The sequence below is a fragment of the Natator depressus genome, chromosome 5, assembly GCF_965152275.1.
Source record: "Natator depressus isolate rNatDep1 chromosome 5, rNatDep2.hap1, whole genome shotgun sequence".
In the NCBI taxonomy this organism is placed as follows: Eukaryota; Metazoa; Chordata; order Testudines; family Cheloniidae; genus Natator; species Natator depressus.
Genome location: NC_134238.1, coordinates 14,437,432 through 14,457,927, shown reverse-complemented (window position 1 = coordinate 14,457,927; position 20,496 = coordinate 14,437,432). Strand labels below are relative to the sequence as shown.

Genomic DNA, 20,496 nt, shown 5'->3' with positions numbered 1-20,496 from the left:
ATGTGACAGTTTAAATATCATCAATTGTGGAGGGATGGGGGATTGAGTTTGAGCTGTAGCTCACGAAAGCTTATGCTCAAATAAATTTGTTAGTCTCTGAGGTGCCACAAGTACTCTTTCTTTTTGCGATTACAGACTAACACAGCTGCTACTCTGAAACCTGTCTGGAAAAGGTGCTTACCTCCAATAGTTACAAGTGGCACCGAATATTAATATATTTGAAAGAAAACTTAACAGAAAACTCTGTATTATTACATTTATTTACTTTGTGTATAGACAAGTTTGCTGTTTGCCTGTCCCAGTCAGTTTCCTCCTTCCTGGAAATCCACTTACAAACTTCAGCAAGGGAGAAGAAAACCCTTTGTACATTATTTCAGAGAATTTATTTTAAACAATTCAGGACATGTTATTTAAAGTGCAATTTAAAAAAATAAAAATCAAATTGACAGGGTCCCTTTAAAAGAAGATGGGAAGAATTTCACAGGAACTGCAGAAGGAGTTTATGGAGATAGATTTCAATTGCCCAAGCTGGAATTGGTTCCTAGATTAAACACCCTCAAGCCCTATATTTCTTGCAAGAGTAACCACTAAGAATGGTCAGGACTTCAGTTTTACAGCACATCTGAAAGACGGCACTCACACAATAGCACAGCTTCCCTTGCCATCAGGCAGAGCACCCCTTACTCATAAATGCCAAGGCTTGCAAGATTACATTCATTTACTCCCCACACAGCGTTGGCGAGAAGCTGTTTCTCAAGTAAGGAGGCTGGGCCATCAGTGTCCACAGAAATCAAGTTTGGGGGTTTTTTACAAGTTAAACTCCTAGCTTTTACAGTTGCCAAAATAACCTTCCCAACATAACGGATGCTGTATTGCATTCCTGGGGCTGCAGACAACCTGAAACTACTAGTAGCTCTGAGGGGTGTAAACTACCCCCCACATCATTTTAATTCATTATTGACTCTGAAACCTAATGGGTATGTGTAAATATAACACTGCTAATCCTTTCACTGCTGATCAGCTTAGCAGAAGGAAACAGTCAGGTAATGTGCTTGTCCGTCATTACTGGAATTTAAACATATATCAATCTGCTGTAGTATAGCTAGTCTACAGCACCAAGGTGTAATCATGTCAACTTCAGTTTGCTCCTGCTTAGGATGGCAGAGAGCAGCAGGGGCAGGTACTGGAGTTACAAGGGAAGGGAACCCAAAATGAGAAGCTGGAGGAGAAGGTTAGAGTAGCAGAGACTTGCCCTTGCAGCAGTCAGGAGGATGGAAGAGGGTAAACGTAGTGGAAACACTCCTCCCCCAAAAAACAAAACTGTGAAGCATGGGGACAATAAAAAAAGAGAGAGAGAGAGAGAGAGCGCGCAAAAGAGCATGCTTTTCCCTTCCAGCAGCAAGCGCTGGGGAAGAGTCAGCAAGACAAAGAGTGCAATGAGGTCACTTAGCACCTTGCTAAGAAGCCAGCCCCCTTCCTGCAACTCACAGTGGGACTCAGTACCCCACAGCTGTCCCATTCTGTATTTGGTATCCATCTCTGGCTATAGCAGCTATCTGGTAAATTTTCAAGCTCTGACCACCACTTTCTGCAGCAACTTGGGTTTCCCCTAGAAGATTCCCATCCAATTAGCAACCCAGCCTGACCCTACTTAGCAATGAAATTGCAGTTCTAGGTGGAATGGCTGTAGGTATTTAACTGCTCTCACAGAGGCCTCACTGCAAATGCATAATGTACAGGTTTGAGCTATGTAGCAGGACACTTTGAATTGTTTTCCTCCTAAACAATTCCTGAGGTCTCACAGAACCCCATGTACGAGAATGTAAGGTAAACTTCAGCATTAGCAATATTAAATGCATGACACCTTCCAGAGTGGAACTGGTATGCAGAGGGCTGAATTCTGACCTTAAATACACATCAGTGGGATCGCTGTGCACGTGTCCAAGCAGAGCTGACGCACAGGACATTGCATTCAGAGGCAGAGTTTTAAATACAAACACAGGCTGAGTTCCCTTATGCACAAAACATTTGTACTTCAGCCAAGTGCAACATGCTTAGCCTGATTACACCTCTCTATACAAGTTCTACTGTGGGCCTGGAGATATAAAATTCAGTGCAGGGCTTCTGCTTCTGGGCCTCTGTGTCAGAGAGAGATTTTGCATCCAGACTGAAACCTTTTACAGTCCTTCGGGGTAAAAGTTTTAAAAAACACACTAATTTGTTTTAGATAAAGTGTTAAAACCATTTGCTTGTCAGAGGCATAAAATCATTGCCAGAGAAGAAAGCAACCCACTGCATCATGCAGGAATCCCTCAGTCAATGCAGGATCCTGCCTTGCAACAGGCCACATTCTCAGCTGGCACAAAGGGACACAGCCAGTGCAGCTCCTGATTCACACCAACTGAGACACTCCACGGATTTTAAGACCAGAAGGAACCACCAAATCATCGTCTGACCGCCTGTATAGCACGGGCCACCGCCACCACGCAGCGCCCGCACAGCAATCCAACAATCAAAATGGGACCTAAGCGTTACAAGCCCCAGGAGACTAGACTACTGTGTGCCACTACAACGCCTAAGGCCCCCGCATTAGCAACGAACTGGTTAAAAAGAGATATACCCAGATAATTCCGGCAAGTGACCCATACCCACAAGCTGCAGAAGAAGGTGAAAACCCCCCAAGGTCACTGCCAATCTGACCTCGGAATCGCACCCATTTACCCCTGTACTGAGCCAAATAACTTGTAAACTTTAAAAATAATAATACTGGCTTGCCTATGGCTTTTACATACACACACTACAATAATTCAGTGAAAGGTTGAACAATGACAGAAGTAGAATAGTACACTGTAGAAGCTCAGAAATTATCATATACATTCTACACCGAAAGAAAGGGAGGGCTTGTGGCACCTTAGAGACTAACAAATTTATTTGAGCATAAAAATATGGAACCCTTCACGAATTTGCGTGTCATCCTTGTGCAGAGGCCATGCTAATCTTCTAAAATTGGAATGATACAGAGTAGATTAGCATGGCCCCTGCACAAGGATGACACGCAAATTCGTGAAGCGTTCCATATTTTTATGCTCAAATAAATCTTTTAGTCTCTCAGGTGCCACAAGTCCTCCTTTTCTTTTTGCGGATGCAGACTAACACGGCTGCTACTCTGAAACCTGTCATTCTACACAGAGAAAACCTGGATTTCATCAAGTAAAATCCTGGTAGTCTGACTGATCCAATTCTCTTGATTTCAGTGGAATTATCAAATTTACACCAGGTTAAGTGAGATCAGAATTTGGCCCTCTAGGAAATCAGTCTACAGTAGGAATATGAATAGCTGCTGATCTCGGATACCAGTGATACTTTTCCTTCCTCATGCTAGATGACACTCAGTTGTTTTGCTGTTGGTGTCAAAGGGATAAAACCTTTGGCAATAGCAACTGAGAAAGTAACAGTGGGCACTTTTTACTGACAGGGATTTGTGACTAGCAAGACATTTTCCTCATATTCTATCTTGGCAGCAAAATCTGCAAAAGAAACAACTGCAGAGACCCCATCATTTTTACAGGAAGGGGCAAGAAAGAATCTTTCCCTCTTTCTGTTACATATATGACTAGTAGGCTCTAAAAAATGGTTTCTGACTCCATCCTAATCTAATAAAACCATCCAAGGCAACCTCATTGAGGCTCTGTGCACACAGTCAACTGCAGTAACTGGAGCCAACCCTAGACTTGTTCTTCTTACTTACAGGCACTGTTCCCTCTAAGCTGTGCCGCGTGTGCACGCGCACACAGATCCTAAACCCTGCGCACATGGCGAAACATCGCGCGCACAAAAATTTGCACAGAAGCACAACAATTTGTACAGAAGACATTTTTTGCGCACACGGCCTGTCAAAAATTAGAGGGAACATTGCTTACGGGGTTGTTTGAAGATTCCCCAAAATAGTCCTTACATTAAATTATAAAAGATCAGAGAGCAGTTTTTAAACTAAGGCCTAGGGGAAAGCTGGCAGGTGCAGAGGAGCACACAGCTGAGACACAGACATCCCTTTGGGGAATACTCTATATCCTAGTTAAAAGGAGAGGATAGAAATTGATAAAGTACAGGTTGGAACTGAAGAGAAATGGTCAAATGAAAGAGTCCCATTCAATTACACTACAGGAAGGCAGACAAAAATACTGACAAATTTTATAAGTGCTTGTATAAAAATGGAAGAAGTCTAAATACTAAGATGGGTGAACTAGAATGCCTGGTATTGAGTGAGGATATTGATAGAATAGGCATAACAGAAACTTGCTGGGACGATGATAATCAATGGGACATGGTAATACCAGGATACAAAATATATAGGAACGACAGAGTAGGTCATGGTGGTGGGCAAGTGGCACTAAATGTCCAAGAAAGCATAGAGTCAAATATAGTAAAAATCTTAAACAAATCAAACAGTACCATAGAATCTTTATGGATAGAAAATCCATGCTTGAATAATAAGAGCATAGCAGTGTCGACCACCTGACCAGAATGGTTACATGATTGTTAAATGCTCAGGGAGATTAGAGATGCTACCAAACAGAAACCCCCAAAATAATGGGGGATTTAAACTATCCCCATATTAACTGGGTACATGTCACCTCTGAATGGGATGCAAAGATAAATCTTCGACACCATTAATGACTGCTTCTTGGACCAGTTTGTCCTGGAACCCACAAGAGGAGAGGCAATTGCTGATATAGTCTTAAGCAGCACAAAGAATCTGGTACAAGAAGTGAACTGCTTGGTAATGGCCACCAAAATAACAACAAGCAGTCTGGTGGCACCTTAAAGACTAACCGATTTATTTGGGCATAAGCTTTCATGGGTAAAAAACCACTTCTTCAGATGCACGGAGTGAAAAAGTCGAAAGGTTATGCCCAAATAAATCGGTTAGTCTTTAAGGTGCCACCGGACTCCTTGTTGTTTTTGTGAATGCAGACTAACACAGCTCCCGCCTGATACTAGCCACCATAACATAATTAAATTTCACATCCTCATGGGGTAGGGGGAGGGAAATACCAAAGAAACCCATCACAGTAGCATTTAACTTCAAAAAGGGGAACTACACAAAAATGAGGAAGCTAGTTAAACGGAAATTAAAAGGAACAGTCACAAGAGTGAAATGAACGCAAACTGCATGGAAACTTTAAGTGTCTGGGTAAGTGGTGTAGGGTATAGGGCTTTGGTTTTGTGGAACATTGGTTTTGTGGAACACCCCCTGTGGTGTGAGGGAGCTGTATAATTCGGATGGCCTCCACCTCAGTAGAAGAGGGACTAATCTCCTTGAGGACAGGCTGACTAGAGTAGTCAGGAGGGCATTAAACTAATAGCAAGAGAGAGGTAAAAAGAAGGAAAATGTGACCACCCAATTAGCACAAAATTGAGATGTTACGAACAAAATTAATCAAGGAACCAAAGGACATGAACAGAAGTAGTTCTTAAATTGCCTATACACCAATACTAGAAGCCTGGATAACAAAAAAGAGAAAGTGTAATTGCTCATTTAAGAGCACAAACTCAATCTAGCTGGTATTACTGAAACCTGGTGGGATGATTCGCACCATTGGAATGTTAAAATTAATGCCTATAACTTAGGACCCTGTCAAATTCACAGCTATGAAAAACATGTCATGGACCATGAAATCTAGTCTCTCCAGAGAAATCTGGCTATTGTAGGGGGGTTGCAGTATGCCACCCTTACTTCTGCGCTGTCTTCATAGAATATCAGGGTTGGAAGGGACCTCAGAAGGTCATCTGGTCCAACCCCCTGCTCAAAGCAGGACCAACCCCAACTAAATCATACCAGCCAGGGCTTTGTCAAGCCTGACCTTGAAAACCTCTAAGGAAGGAGATTCCACCACCTCTCTAGGTAACCCATTCCAGTGCTTCACCAAAAGTGAAGGTGGCATGGTATGATATTGCCACCCTTCTACGCCACCAGGGGGCAGCAGCAGAGAAGTAAGGGTGGCAATACCATACCATGCCACCTTCACTTCTGCACTGTTGCTGGTGGTGGTGCTGCCTTCAGAGCTGGGCTCCCGGCCAGCAGCCGCGACTCTCCCGCTGCCCAGCTGTGAAGGCAGCGCAGAAGTAAGGGTGATAATACCATGACCCGCACCTCCCCATAATAGCCTTGTGATGGATCCCCAGTTTGAGAAACGCTGATTTAAGTGTTTTACATATTTATATTTTTAAATACATATTCATGATTTGTGACAACACTGAAATTTAAGATTTAAATATCTGTAAACATGAAATTCAAGGTATTTAAACTGCTACGACCACGAAATTTACCAAAATGGACCGTGAATTTAACAGGGCCCTACCTATAACCTATTTAGGAAGGCTCGAGTGGGCAAAAGGGAAAGGGGGAGTGGCACTTTATGTCAAAATGGCATTACCTGCTTCTCAGTCACAGAATTCTGGGGGGAAAAAAGACCCTGAATGCTTATGGATCAATATCCTAACAGATAAAGCAAAAGATAGGGTACTAGTTGGTGTTTGCTACAGAGCACCAAATCACAGCAGGGTACAGGATAACCTCCTCCATATGCACCTGTCTATAATGCATAGGGAAAAAAACTGTGTGATCATGGGGGACTTCAAATTGAGTGGCATATGCTGGAGGTCTCATGCTGCCAGTACAGAAACATCCTTGGAATTTCTAAACATTATAGATGACAATTTCCTAACTCAAAAAGTGTTGCTGCCAACACAGAGGAAGTCTATGTTAGACCTTGTCCTAACAGATAAAAAGGAACTGACCACAGAACTAAAAATTGAGGGTAGCCTAGGTACAAGTGAATGTGACTTGATCACATTATAAATGTGCAAACAGAATAAAGTTGAGACCAGTAATACACACACTCGGTGCTTTAATAAGGACAATTTTACAAAAGTGAAAACAATTATGAGCCAAATCAGTTGGGAGGAAGAATTTAATCAAAAAAATGTTAATTATATTTGGGAATCATTTACGAACACCTTACCAGAAGCCCAAAAAGCCACAATTCCACAACTGAGGAACATGGTTAATAAACCAATTGGTCTAGAGGGGAAATGAAGGCAGCTGTAAAAAATAAAAATGAATATAACAAATGGAAGAAAGAGGAAGTTGATAGTAATGAATATAAATCAGAAATTAAGAAAATTGTAGAAAATTGATAAGGGAAGCCAAGGGACACAATGACAAATCTATGCTACCAAACTTAAGGACAATAAGAAGTTTTGTTACTATATTAGGAACAAAAAGAATCCTGACAATAGTCTTGGTCCACTGCTAGATGGAAGTGTTAGAATTATCAATAATAATACAGAAAAGGGAGAGGTATTCAATAGATAGTTCTGTTCTGTATTTGGGGGGAAAACAGATGATGCAGTCTCATCATATAATGATGATAGTACACTTTCCGTTCCACTTGTACCTCTGGAGGATGTTAAATAGAATTTGCTAAAATTAGACATTTTTAAATCAGCAGGTCCAGATAACTTGCATCCAAGAGCTTTAAAAGAGCTGGGTCAGGAGCTCGCTGAACCATTAATGTTGATTTTCAATAAGTCTTGAACACTGAGGAAGTTCCAGAAGACTGGAAGAAAGCTAATGCCGTGCCAATTTTTAAAAAGCATAAACAGGATAACCCACGTTATTATACGCCTGTCAGCCTGACAGTGATCCCAAGCAAGATAATGGAGCACCTAATAAGGGACTAAAGGAGGGCAATGTTATTAATGCAAATCAACATGGATTTATAGAAGACAGATTATAAAACTAACCTGATATCTTTTTTTATTAGATTACACATTTGATTGATAAAGGTAAGTGTTGACGTAATATATTTAGACTTCTGTAAGGCATTTGACCTGATGCTGCATGACATTTGGATTAAAAAACTAGAACGATATTAATTTAACATGACACACATTAAATGGATTAAAAACTGGCTAAATGATAGGTCTCAAAATGTAACTGTAAAAGGGGAATCATCATTGAGTGGGTCTGTTTCCAGTGGGGTCCCACAGGGCTCTTGATCCTACGGTATTGAACATCTTTATCACTGACCTGGAAGAAAACATAAAATCATCACTGATAAAGTTGCAGATGACACAAAAATTGGGGGAGTAGTAAATAATAAAGAGGACAGGTTACTGACTTAGCTATTTAGATTGCTTGGTAGACTGGGCACAAGCAAACAATGTATGTTTTAATATGGCTAAATGTAAATGTATACATCTAGGAACAAAGAATATAGACCATACCTACAGGATGGTGGATTCTAACTTGGAAAGCAGTGAGTCCAAAGAAGATTTGGGGATGGAGGTGGATAATCAGCTGAACTTGAGCTTCTAGTGTGATGCTATGGCCAAAACAGATAATACGACCCTTGGATGCATAAACAGGGGAATCTGGAGTAGAGAGGTTATTTTACCTCTATGTTTGGCACTCGTGCGACCGCTGCTGGAATACTGTGTCCAGTTCTGGTGCCCACAATTCAAGAAGGGTGTTGATTAATAGGAGAGGGTTCAAGAAAGAGCCAGGAGAATGAGCAAAGGATTAGAAGAATGATTTATAGTACCAGACTGAAGGAGCTCCATCTATTCAGCTGCCCTTTGACACAGCTCCAACAATCCTGCTCCAAGCAAGGTGACAACTAGCCCCGATCCTGTCCCACAGATGTCAATGGTAGAACTCCCTAAAGAGGGTGGACGGCTTTTTTAACCTAATGCTAAAGTTAGGCTTCAATATCCTACACTGTTGATATTTATCTAAGCCCCCATTAGCCCAATACTTATGCCACAATGCTTTATTAGTCTAGGTAGGATCCAGACATACTTTTATTTTGCTGGAAATGGTGTGGCAATACACTACAGCTATTATTACATGCTTTAGCAGAGCACTGACTTTGGCCTATACTACATGTTACAAGGTATTCATCATTTTTCTACTGCTTTCAAATCGTTGTTTTGTTTTCTTCAGAAAAATTGACTCCATCTTTTAAATTAATGGGAATTAGATTTAATACAAAATTCATGACTTCACAGGAGGATTCATCTAGTCATAAAATAATGGGGGGCACTCCTTGAAGGTCAGCCAGGCATCCATAAATTCAGACCTATCCCTCTTGAATCTAAGAGAATAATTGGGCTGGAAATCAGCATTAAAAGCTTTTTTTGGTAAATTTCCATACTTCAGTTTTAGAGAAAAATCGTGAGTGGGGAAAAACAATTCGCAAAAGGAAGCAGTGCTATGTAGTGGTTAGAGGGGCTTATGAATCAGGAGACCAGGGTACTGTGCCTAATTCTGCCATGTGAACCGTGGCTATATCATTTAGTCTCACTGTGCCCCTATGGAGATAATGCTCTGCAAAATGATTTCAAGTCCCCAGCCAAAAGTGCACATCATTGCTTCAGAACCCCAAACAAGGCTCTTCTTTCCTGTGCGCCCCAGAGGAGAACAGGAAAGACGTTCTGGCGGAGAAGGCATGGGACCGGGAGGCAGGGCACCTGGGTTCTCCTCTGAGCTCTGGGCCAAGTTACAGTGTCTCCGCGCCTCTGCTCCCCCACCTCCAAAAGGGGGATAAGAATCCTGAGGCCTGTGCAGAGCGCAGTGCGATGGGACACACACAGGAGCAAAGTACCGGGCTACATTTCATTCTTCCCCACATGCCAAAGCAACTGGCCTGAGCACGCCCTGGAGTCTAAAGCTGATGGCCCCAATCTCATCGCAGGCATTTCAGGGTCCGCCAGGCAGAGAGAAACCAGACCCCCTGTAGCATCCCCCACCGCAGTGAGTACAACCAGCCAGGGGCTCGCGGGGAGTTGGAGCTACTGGCACTCAGTGCCAGGGGGGTTTCTAAGGCAGGGGTGGGGGGTCAGGGTGGCACAGAGCTGCAGCTGCTGCCCGTTGCAAGCACCTGGCCTCCCCCCGCAGGGCAGCTGCTGTGTCACTGTCCCCGGCCCACGGGCAGCTCTGACGGGGCGCGGGGCTGCGGAGCCTGGGGCTCCCACCCAGCTCCCGCGCTCGGAGCCTTTGCCCGGCCCCTCGCCGCGGAGAGCGAGGCGCACAGGCACGGGGGATGCCGCGGGGAGCAGCGGGGCAGGGGCTCCTCGAACCAGCCGGAGGTGCCAGAGCCGGGGGGCGTCTCTCCCAGGCAGCCGGGGCCGCACCCAAACCTAGGCAACCCCGGCTCGGGCGGCTCCAGCCCACTCATCCAGCCGCAGGTCACAAGCACCACTCGCGGGCAGGCGCTGGGGGCAGGGGTGAGCAGCGGGGGCGGGCTGGCCCTACCCCACCTCCCCCCCCTTTAATTCCTACAGCATGCCGCAGGTAACACCCGAGGGCGGGGTGCTGAAATGGAGAGCTGCCAAGGATGGGGGGGGGGTAATAAAAAGCCGTCGAGGCGGATACAAATCCGCACCCCGAATTTCATTGCCTTTGCCCGCAGACGGGCAAGGGATGTGGTTAATGCGAATTGGGAATCTACCTCGTAAACCACAGCCAACCGTGATCCCATACACCCACCTCACTAGCTCCTGTCTGTACCAACACTCAATTAGTTAGGGTTTGCTTTATTCATACCGAAGTCATCTAAAACCTGTATAAAGATAAAGCCCACTTCGGATCGCTCTCTGCGCACTCACTGCCTAACTGTAATATATTAACAGGATCCGAATTAAATGCAGAAAAATGCACAGCTAGCCAACACAACCACAAGTCGCTTAATTCTAAGTAACCGCAACACACAAAACCCACCACTCTCTAAAGCAGTTGGGTTCAGTGGAAACTAAAAGGATGACAATATCTCCCACCAATTAATCCTATATCATCATCAGGAGGGAGAGAAGGCCCCGAGAATGCACCAACCACAACCAAAAAAGCTTGTATCAATCAGACACGTTTCTGGAACAAACAGTATTGTAGGAAACAGAGCAACGCTCAGGAACGATCTCACCCCCGCATTCATTGCTCCCTATTACGGGGGGGGGGGGGGGCTTTATCTGAATATTCTTTTAATTCGGGTCTGACCGCGATCAAGCTGCGTGCACCCCCACCCCTGAGCAGGCATCCCCGAGTGCCTCGTTTGTCCGAGTGACTGTATCGGAACGATGCCATGAAAACAAAACACACGCAATCCCGATAGATCCAGAAGGCCCAATTTGCAATTCCTGATCCCGTTCCCACCACACACCGCAATGGGAGTTCTCCGACAGCGGGGGGAGGAGGAGGAGGAGGAGTTCGGTCTAGACAACATGCAATCAACACACATCCACGCAAGACATTGCCCCTCTGAAAAAAACAGAATCACATGGGAGGGACAAAAATGAAAGCAAAATACACGCCGCTGTGGCCTATGGAGAGGAAAGGGAACAGGATCCTGAATAATCACGGCGCTGGGCACAAAAAGCATCCAGGCCACCGACCTGCCCTTTTGGATTCGTAGCCAGAAAAAAAAAAAAAAAAAAAAGCAAACAGCTGCAAGCTGGCCACCACAACGGCAACCCAATGCAGCAAAAGGAGGCTTCACAACAAAGGGAAACACACCCCTCCTTGCAACACAGACCTGACAGCGACAACATGGTTTATAGTCCACCGCTCTAGGCTCTTCCCTGCCAGCGAAGCAGTGGAATGCCCTTTTGCCGGTGAGCAGAAGCTGCTCCCAGCCTGAGCAATAGCTCGCCTGGCGCTGGGAAGGCAGATGAAACCCCAGCTCCCATAGACCCCAGGCAGTTGCAATGGTGCGTGTGTGTCTTTTACAGTGTCCGGCTATTCGATGGCTCTTTCCTGGCAATCTGCACAGACACCCACCGAACAAACACGAGTGCAAAGGGTGCAAAAAACACAACCAAACACACCAACCCTTCCCCCCCTCCCGCATCTAGAGATTATCTTGATTTACCTTGCGGGCCGTCCACGGCTAGGGCAGAGGGTGGCCTGGTTGGGGCAAGGGGGTCCGGATGTCAGATTCCTGCCTTTAGGTTCATGAGTCCTGCCTTGATGAGGGAGGTCTGACTGCCCAGTGCACAGGAGGAGAAAAACCCGGCTCTGACACAGGCACAGAGAATGTAGGACTGTGACGTCTCGGCTCCTCCTAACGACCCACGTGCATGGACTTTAAAAGAAAGGGACACGCTGGCCATGCTGGGAAATGTAGTTCCGCTTCTCACCCTCCCTGTGCAGGGAGGAATTCTGGGCGTGGAGTTTCTCTGCATCTGGGCAAGGGGGAGTTTGGCTTGTACCTCTGTAGAGTTAGGACCAGGTCCATTTGAAGTGGAACAAGGAAATTCTCTTGCATTAAGGCTCCTATTTCCCACACACACAAACACTTAAGAACTCTTCAGATAAAGCACCGGGGACTATATACTGAAGGCAACAATCCCATAGTGGCCGGGGGGAAAGTTTAGCTAGATGGATTATTTCAGGGGTTCTCAAACTTCATTGCACCACGACCCCCTTCTGACACAAAAATTACTTCATGAGCCCAGGAGGGGGACCAAAGCCTGAGCCTGCCCAAGCCCCCCTGCCCTGGGTGGGCGGGCCAAAGCGTAAGCCCCACCACTCCGGGTAGGGGGTCCAAAGCTGAAGCTCAAGGACTTCAGCCCCAGGCAGGGAGCCTGCAGCCTGAGTCCTGCTGAAGCCCTCGGGCTTTGACTTCAGCCCTGGGTAGTGGGGCTAAGGCTTCAGCCCCGGGCCCCAGCAAGTCTAAGCCAGCCCTGGTGACTCCATTCAAAGGGGGTCCCAATCCACTTTGGGGTCCCGACCCACAATTTGAGAACCACTGAATTATTTCAACTGTAGGATCCCTGGGACAGGGACCTAATCTCTCTTTGTTTGTAAGACACCCAAGCAAATGTTGTGTGTTATATACATAATTATTATTTATATTGCAGTAATGCTTAAAGGCCACACTCAGTGATTGGGACCCTATTGCGCTAGTCGCTGTACACTCACATCTGACTCCAAGCGTTTTTATACTTCAATAGATTGTAAACTCTTTGGGGGCAGGGACTGTCTTTAGAGATTACTAATAATTACTACTGACTACCTTAGTCTTTAGGGCAGGGACCCTCTTTAGAAGCTACTAATGAGTGTTCTATTAGGCCAGGGCTTTTTTGCATCCAATAATTAAAATACAGAACTCAACACTTTCAAAGTACTTTGCATGCAGTGATTAGTGAGGCATGGATGCTAAGGGACCTGCCCAAGGTCATAGAGGAAGTCAGTGGCAGAGCCAAGCCAGTGCCTCCTTCACGGCCTTACCCTCCAGGTATAGCACAGGTATAGCTCGGCAAGACTAGTGATTCTAGGCATTGCGAGAAGTGGTGAGCCTACACCAGCTGCTTCTGCTTATGGCTAGAGGTCATGGCAGCTCATCTGAAGAGCTGCCTCAGTGTTACGTTGCCAGCTGGTAGGGAGCTTGCAGTTACTCAAGTGCTGTCAGCAGTAGCCTGGGCAGTAATGCAGCCTACTACTGCGAACTTGGTCTGGCTTCCCGGAGTGAGTGCGATAGTTAACAGTCAGTAGAATTTGTCCGTTAGGCACAATGAAACCTGGGTCTTCCATTTTTCAGCCATTTCAGGGCCCCAGTGCAACGAGTGGGAGGGTTATGCCACAGCACACCCCTTTTGACTTCAACTGGGGCCTGTCCACCAGGGAATCAATCGCTGGATCACGGCCTGACTTTTGGTATCTCAGTTTCCCATCTTTAAAATGTGGCATAACACTACTCCCTTTCTCCCATCCTTTATCTGTCTTGTCTCTTTAGATAGCAAGCTCTTTGGGGGCAAGGGCTTTCTCTTTGTGTATGTTTTGGACAGGGCCTAGAACAACAGGGCCCCGAATTCAGCTGGGGTTGGTAGGCACTATCTTGCTATAAATAACGCTATTGGCTAACAATCATAAATTGAGCAATAGCAGCTAAAACATTTTGAAACAGTCACTTTATTTTTACTTAATTATCATTAAAACATTGTTAATACAAATAGTATGCAAAAAACATTTAAAATTAAAAAACAGAACTTATGCTTTTCCACGTGTTTAGATGAATTTTACGGTTTCCTGAGACCTAATTATGGCAACTCTGAAATGTTTTCCTAGGCATTCAAATTCATTCTCTTTTCTCCCCTCAGGCCTACTCTATACCATCCAGTTCTCTAGATGACAGTTTCTTATCTGAGTGTTCCTTTCTTAGTTATATTTAAGACACTTAAAAACTTTTATCGCGTATGTTACCTTGCAGTTTCTCTTTAACACGCACCTGTATAAATATATAAAGCTGGCAGACATACAAGTCTCTTTCAGGGAGAATTGCCACCATACATTAACCTGTCTAGCTGGCCTTTAAAAAACTTAATTTTATGTTGACAGTGAAATTGGATTCAAAAGATTTCTCCCTGCTGTGCTTTATTTTTGACCATATTGTACATAGCCGTTCCTGGGCATGTTGCCATGACAACCTTATATTCACTGGAGGGTGTCTGTAATTGGGAGAAGACATCGTTAATTTAGTTCTGGATTTTTATTTTAGTCACCGTTTTAGGCAAGAGGAACTGCTCAGATTTTAATATTTTCGCCCAAGATCAATTTAATTATTAAACCAGCACCAGCAGTATAACTCGGTTGAAGCTGAAGTTGGCATTTATCTTGGAAAGAGGGAGCTCGCTGAAATGGACAACAGCCGTAACCAAGACCCCCATTCACTGGCCATTATACTGGCCATAGTGTAACGTAGACAGACTCTGGTTGTCAGCAGCCAGGATCATACCTGGGACTTCTGGAGCTTAATGCATTAGCCTCAACTGCATGGGCTAGAAGACACATGTCACTTAGACAGTGCAATAGCAGACTGATTAATCTCTAGCTGGCCTAAGCTGCCACTAGAGGGGAACAGAGCGCCACACCAAGCTGGCATGGGTTATATACTTCCTCTGCCTGAGGAAGCACGATCCAAGCTTCAGAGACTTCCCAGCTGAAATTCCGGATGAGTCCCCCCTTGTAACGCTGGCAGACCCTGGGTAGCAGCGGCCGGGGTCAAACCTGGGATCTCTTGAGCTTCACGCATGAACCTCTACCGCATGAGCTATAGGACACATCTCTTAGCCAAAGCTGTAGCAGGCTCGTCAATCTGTAGCAGGTCTAGATGTCACAAGAGCGGGACAGAGCGCCACCCCAAGCAGATCTGGGTTACAATGGCACTCACAGCCTTCAGCTCTGCAACGCAGACCGCTGCCCAGCCGCCTACCACGCCAGGCTGAGCACCCAGAACTTGGGTTGCCAACTTTCTAACTGCACAAAACCAAACACCCTTGCCCCTCCCCCCGCCCCGACCTTCCCCGAGGCCCCGCCCCTTCTCCGAGGCCTCACTCCCCAGTCACCCTATCCCCCCTCCCTCCATCACTTGCGGTGTTGACTGAAGACGCCAGGGTCCCTTTTCGACCGGCTGTTCTGGTCGAAAAGCGGACGCCTGGTAAACCTACCCAGAACCAAGATTCTCAAACAACTCCATGCCTAAAGTTAGGTCCTCAAGTCCATTGTTAGGCAGATAAATAAGGACCCTGGTTATCAAGAGTGCTGAGCACGCAGGCTGTGTCCACAGTAGACAAGGCCGGTGTATTTTTAACCTGTGTTATCTAGTTGAGGTAAACTCTAGGTCCCCCTAAGGGGGTGGGGGGGGGTAGTGGTTGTTACAAATACACCTTTTTTCCTGGTTAAAGGCAAGACCTTAACAGCTCCCACTTAGTTACATGCCTAGATGTGGATTTAGGCATCTTATTGTAGTCATCCCATTTTGACAATCATGGGCCGTGCGAGTAGCTTTACTGCCATGAGCCGTCTCATTGAGTTCATTGGGACAACTCACACGAGTACAGTTACTCACTTGCATAAGCATGTGCAGAGTCAAGACTTAAAGCAGAACCCGCAGTAGCTAAGCAAGCAGCGGGAACCTATGTGTACATCAGGTTTGTAGCACTACTGCCTTGACATGGTTAGGACACAATTTGGTCTGGTCTGCACAGGCAAAACCAAACCATGTCATAACGTGATTGGGACACCACTGTGTTGTGAATTCATTCCCTACCATGGTTGTAACTGTAGTGAAGACAAGTCCTTATTCAACATGTATGTGAGATTGCTTGGAGAGATCACAAAATGGGCTACCAGGCTATTAGTAAGTCAATGGGCTACCAGGCTATTAGTAAGTCAATGGCACAGAGCCCAACCACATACATCTCAGCCGTCTCCTGGCTGTTCCAGTATCTGAAGGAAATTTGAAGCTGGATGAAAGGAAGCTGGTGCAAGCTAAATCCAGGGAAGATGGAGGGTGTTATTGTTCATTATTTACCGCATACAGCACACAATGTGCTAAGGAACTTCCATTTTCATTAGTACCAATGGAACTCCGGCTAAGAAAGGATGGAAAGGGACACCATCAACTTTATTAGATTGCAAAAATGTACTTGAATAGTCATTTTATTTTGTGCATTTGAAGCTTGCCAGGTCCATCTCCTTGGTGATGTTCTTTTCACAGCCTGTCCTGACAGTGGGGAGATGCTGTCTTTAAAGGAACTGTAAGCTGTTGCTTAGTCTTGTCGGGCCCTTAGCCAGACAAAAAGCAGCATGCGCTTCTGCTGGCTGTTACTGCACACTGGCAGAGCATTAGGGTGGGAGGAGCTGGCAGTGGCGAGGGAATTCCACTTTCAACAAAAATCCCACCATGGTAAGAGTTAGCTGTGAAAAGCAGAACAAGGAAAAGAGGCCATGGCTGTTGTTTCACATACCATGTGCTGGGTAAAAACATGAGATGACCCCCGGCTTGTTTAACTAAAGTGGCTCTTTAATAAAGCAACTATTTACAGACTTGCTGCTACTGCAGCTTAGCAGTCTAGCCATGTGTCAAAGGAACCACTTTCTGTTGCTCCCTCCTAACCCTGTTGCTCCTCCCTTTAATTTCCATGAAGGTTGCTACAGCTGTGACTGTGATCGTGTGTGCAGCGGTGCAAATCAGGAATAAGTCCACTAAGAGAGAGAGAGTCAAGCTGAACGGAGAATTGAAATCTAGCAGTGTTGTCCAATTCCAAAGAGTCATAGAATTTAAGGCCAGATGGGACCACCAGAGCTATGAGACATAGGCACCTTGATAATCCCATCCTATGTGTTTATGATTAAATATTTCCAGGGGAGAGTTAGTTGTGCTGATAAGTTTTACACTATGCAGATATGTGATAGTTCCTATCAAGATCAACTTTCCAGATGCTTCACAAAACTAAGAGAGGGGAAGAAATAACCCCAGTCTACAATCGGGGAAGGAAAAAATATCACCCTAATCTTCAGAGCATAAAAGCCCACCAGGCCCATCTAGTTCCCTATCTTTTTAGCAGAGAAGCAGCAGCCAGAGGGGAGTTTTCACGGTATCCTTAGGGGAGCAGTAGAGGGAAGCCAGGTAGTCCAACTGGTTGCTTCTGCCGTAGAGAGCAGAGTCTGCTACACATATGGAATTAAATGGGCCCCTTTCTTGACCCAGACCTGTCTAAGCATTTCAAAGCAGGCAACACACCACCCAGGGCTTTATCCAGTAAGGTGCTGAGCACCCTCAGCTCTCCCTAATTTCAGTGGGAACTGAGGGCCCTCCGGAGCTCACAGGAGTGCTTATCACTGAGGTCTGTGTCCAGCAGCACTAGAGCAGTGTATTCAAGAGCCTAGGACAAAGCTCTGACATGTTTCAGCACCACTATTCAGCTGGAATTAGAGCAGTTGTTCTGAAGTGGCTGAAGTAGACCAAGAGTTGAGCTCGCTGCCCAGTGACCTTGTCTGTGCCAGTGTCAGATAGAGAGATTACTCTTGGAAACACTGAAATGCATAATGTCAGAGATGACACAATAACTGCAAAGGAAAAAGAGACTGGGAAGAATGAACTACTCAAGGCACAAACTGTGAGAAATACAAAGACACTGGGCCAAATTCTGTTCTCAGTTATACCCATAGAATAGACTTATTGGTTAGCCCAGAAAGAAAGGGATGGTTGATATAGCTTTGGAGGGAAATGTGTGGAATAGTTACAATGTGTCATTGATTTCAGTGGAACTTGGATCTTAAATACCTTTGAGGATCTGGGCCAGTTTGCCTGCAAACTGTTCCCTTCTTGCTAATCTAGTGGTGTACTCACACTGACTTTTGAAAAGTTGCTCTGGATTTACACTGGCATAGTGTGGTAAACCCAGGACAAACAACTACAAAACGGGGGGTAGTAATTAGTCCCAGGGGTTTAAAAGGCCCCTCCCTATCCACTGAGGAGAGAGAACCATGGGGCAATAAGGTTCAGCTGGAAAAGGGGTTGCTAGGGAACCAATTAGGTTCAGCTGGCTCCAACTACTTGGGACCTTTTTAAACCCTCCCCTGGGTGGTAGGAGGGGGAGAGTGAGGGAGTGAGAGGAGCAGGGAAGTTGCCAGTAGGCTGTTTGCAGCAAGACACCAGACCTTCCCAGTAGGGAGGCTGCACTTGCTTCCCAGAAGGGAAGGAAGACAAGCACAAGGGACTGACTGAGGAGAGGAGTAGCAGGACCCAGTGCCACCTATAAGGATTCACCTTGCCCCAAACCTGAGTCTCCAAGGCTAAAAAGGGCTGAGCCTACTGAGGCGAACAAGGTATTTTGCCACACGTGGTGTCAGAAGTGGGATGTGGTGAGTGAGTAAGGCTCTGTGGCAAGCCATCTCAGGGCAGGGTAAATCTCACACACACACAAAAAATGGAGGATGTAGTGAAGGCATTGGTACAGGCCACTGCGGCCCAACAAGAGGCTACCAGGGTGCAGATGCTTGCCCAGCAAGAGTCAGTACGCATCCAATAGGAGATGAACCAATTACTGATGAACCAGGTGGCCCAAGATCGAGCCACCCTGAATGAAGTAGTGAACCAGTTAAAAGCCCTGACCACGTTGACGCACGGGCCCCAGGGGATTCGGCCGCTGCGGGCAAGCAACTATTTACAGAAGATGACTACGGATGATGATATAGAGGCATATCTCCTCCCCTTTGAGAGGACGGCACTGCAGGAGGCCTGGCCTCAAGACCAGTGGGCAGGTATCCTGGCTCCATTTCTATGTGGGGAGCCCCAGAAGGCCTATTTCGACATGACCACAGAGACAGCTATGGATTACCCCAAGCTGAAGGCGGAAATCCTGTCAAGGTCAGGTGTGATGTCAGCCATATGGGCCCAGCACTTCCATGAGTGGAAATACTGGGACAGCAAACTGCTGAGGTCCCAGCTATTTGATTTAATCCTTCTCGGAAGTGGCTCCGCCCCGAGACCCATGGGCCGGAGAAGATAGTGGAAATCCTCGTGTTGGACAGGTACACGAGGGGGTTGCCGCCGGACATACGGGGGTGGGTCCGCCAAAATGATCCCTCCTCCTATGATGAACTAGTAGCCCTCGTAGAGAGACACCTAGCAGCCCAAGAAGTTTCGCGGACCACTGGGGAAGGAAGGCGCCAGAATTGGAGATAAGTCTCTGCGCCGAGGCCCCGGTTTGCCCTAACACCAGGCCAGACTATGGAGGGGAGGAAGGAGGCCGAAGAGCAGCCAGAGGTCCTGGAGACACTTGAGGCTGGGAGGAGAAAGGCTCAGGGGATAAAGCCCAGTAGCCCGAAAAATTGGGGACTGCCCTGAGCAGGGTACTGACGTTATGCATGTGGCGAATTGGGGCATATCGCTGCCCAATGCCCAAATCTAGAAGAGCCCATGCAATGCGAACTGGGAGATATAGGTGGACCATGTGATCTAATAAGTCTAGTAGGGGTTGCGATGGTCCCTCATAGATACACTAGACCCGTTAAGATGAATGGTATAGAGACCACCGCATTAGTAGACTCAGGAAATGCAATCACGCTGGTCTCGGGAAAGCTGGTCGGGCAGGACCAGCTATCCCAGGCCAAATGCTCAGGAATATCCTGTGTGCATGGGGATGTCAGTTACTATCTGACCATCCCCGTAAAAATAGAAGTTCTCGGCAACCCCACTAAGGTGACGGTGGGAGTAGTTCCGAAACTCCCCTACCCAGTCCTTATCGGATGAGACTTCCCGGGGTTTGATAGCCTACTCCCTGGGGAGAAGGTGGAAGAAAATAATGAACCCGGGACCCAGGGGGTGGCCCAGATAGATAACCCCCCCCCCGGCCTTCCACGAATTTGGCCAGGATTTGTTCTCCCCTCCGGGAAAGCCCCGGAAGACTCAGAGGGAACGGAGGGCGGTCAAAAAGAGGGGAATGAGGATCTTGACCCACTACCAGAAATCTACGCTTGTAGGGGAAAGAGGTGGCTCAACAGACAGCGGAGCAGGGCAGGAGATCAACAACCCAATAGCCGGACCTTGTTCCCCAGGGGTTTTCCCTGAGGAGGGGAAGACAGAGGTAGATCCCCCTGAGTTTGGACAAATGGGGACCTCACTCGGGAATTTTGGTCAGGATCAGGCC

General features: G+C 46.4%; 1 protein-coding gene, 1 non-coding gene and 1 pseudogene across 6 annotated transcripts in view; 1 reads left to right on the top strand and 2 right to left on the bottom strand.

Annotated features, from left to right (window-relative positions):
• Positions 1 to 12,111, bottom strand: part of CTIF (cap binding complex dependent translation initiation factor) — a 340,733-nt gene extending 328,622 nt beyond the window's left edge. For 4 of the 5 annotated variants that reach the window (XM_074952340.1, XM_074952344.1, XM_074952343.1 and 1 more), the window contains exon 1: positions 11,931 to 12,111. The gene's annotated coding sequence lies outside the window, so the exon portion shown is untranslated. The remainder of the gene's footprint in view (positions 1 to 11,930) is intronic. The other variant, XM_074952345.1, reaches the window with a different exon arrangement.
• On the bottom strand, positions 2,940 to 3,003 carry LOC141988310 (U6 spliceosomal RNA; annotated as a pseudogene).
• On the top strand, positions 2,977 to 3,083 carry LOC141988306 (U6 spliceosomal RNA). The gene has a single exon (XR_012639731.1). It is a non-coding gene; the product is annotated as a U6 spliceosomal RNA (small nuclear RNA).
• Positions 12,112 to 20,496: the final 8,385 nt, after the last annotated feature.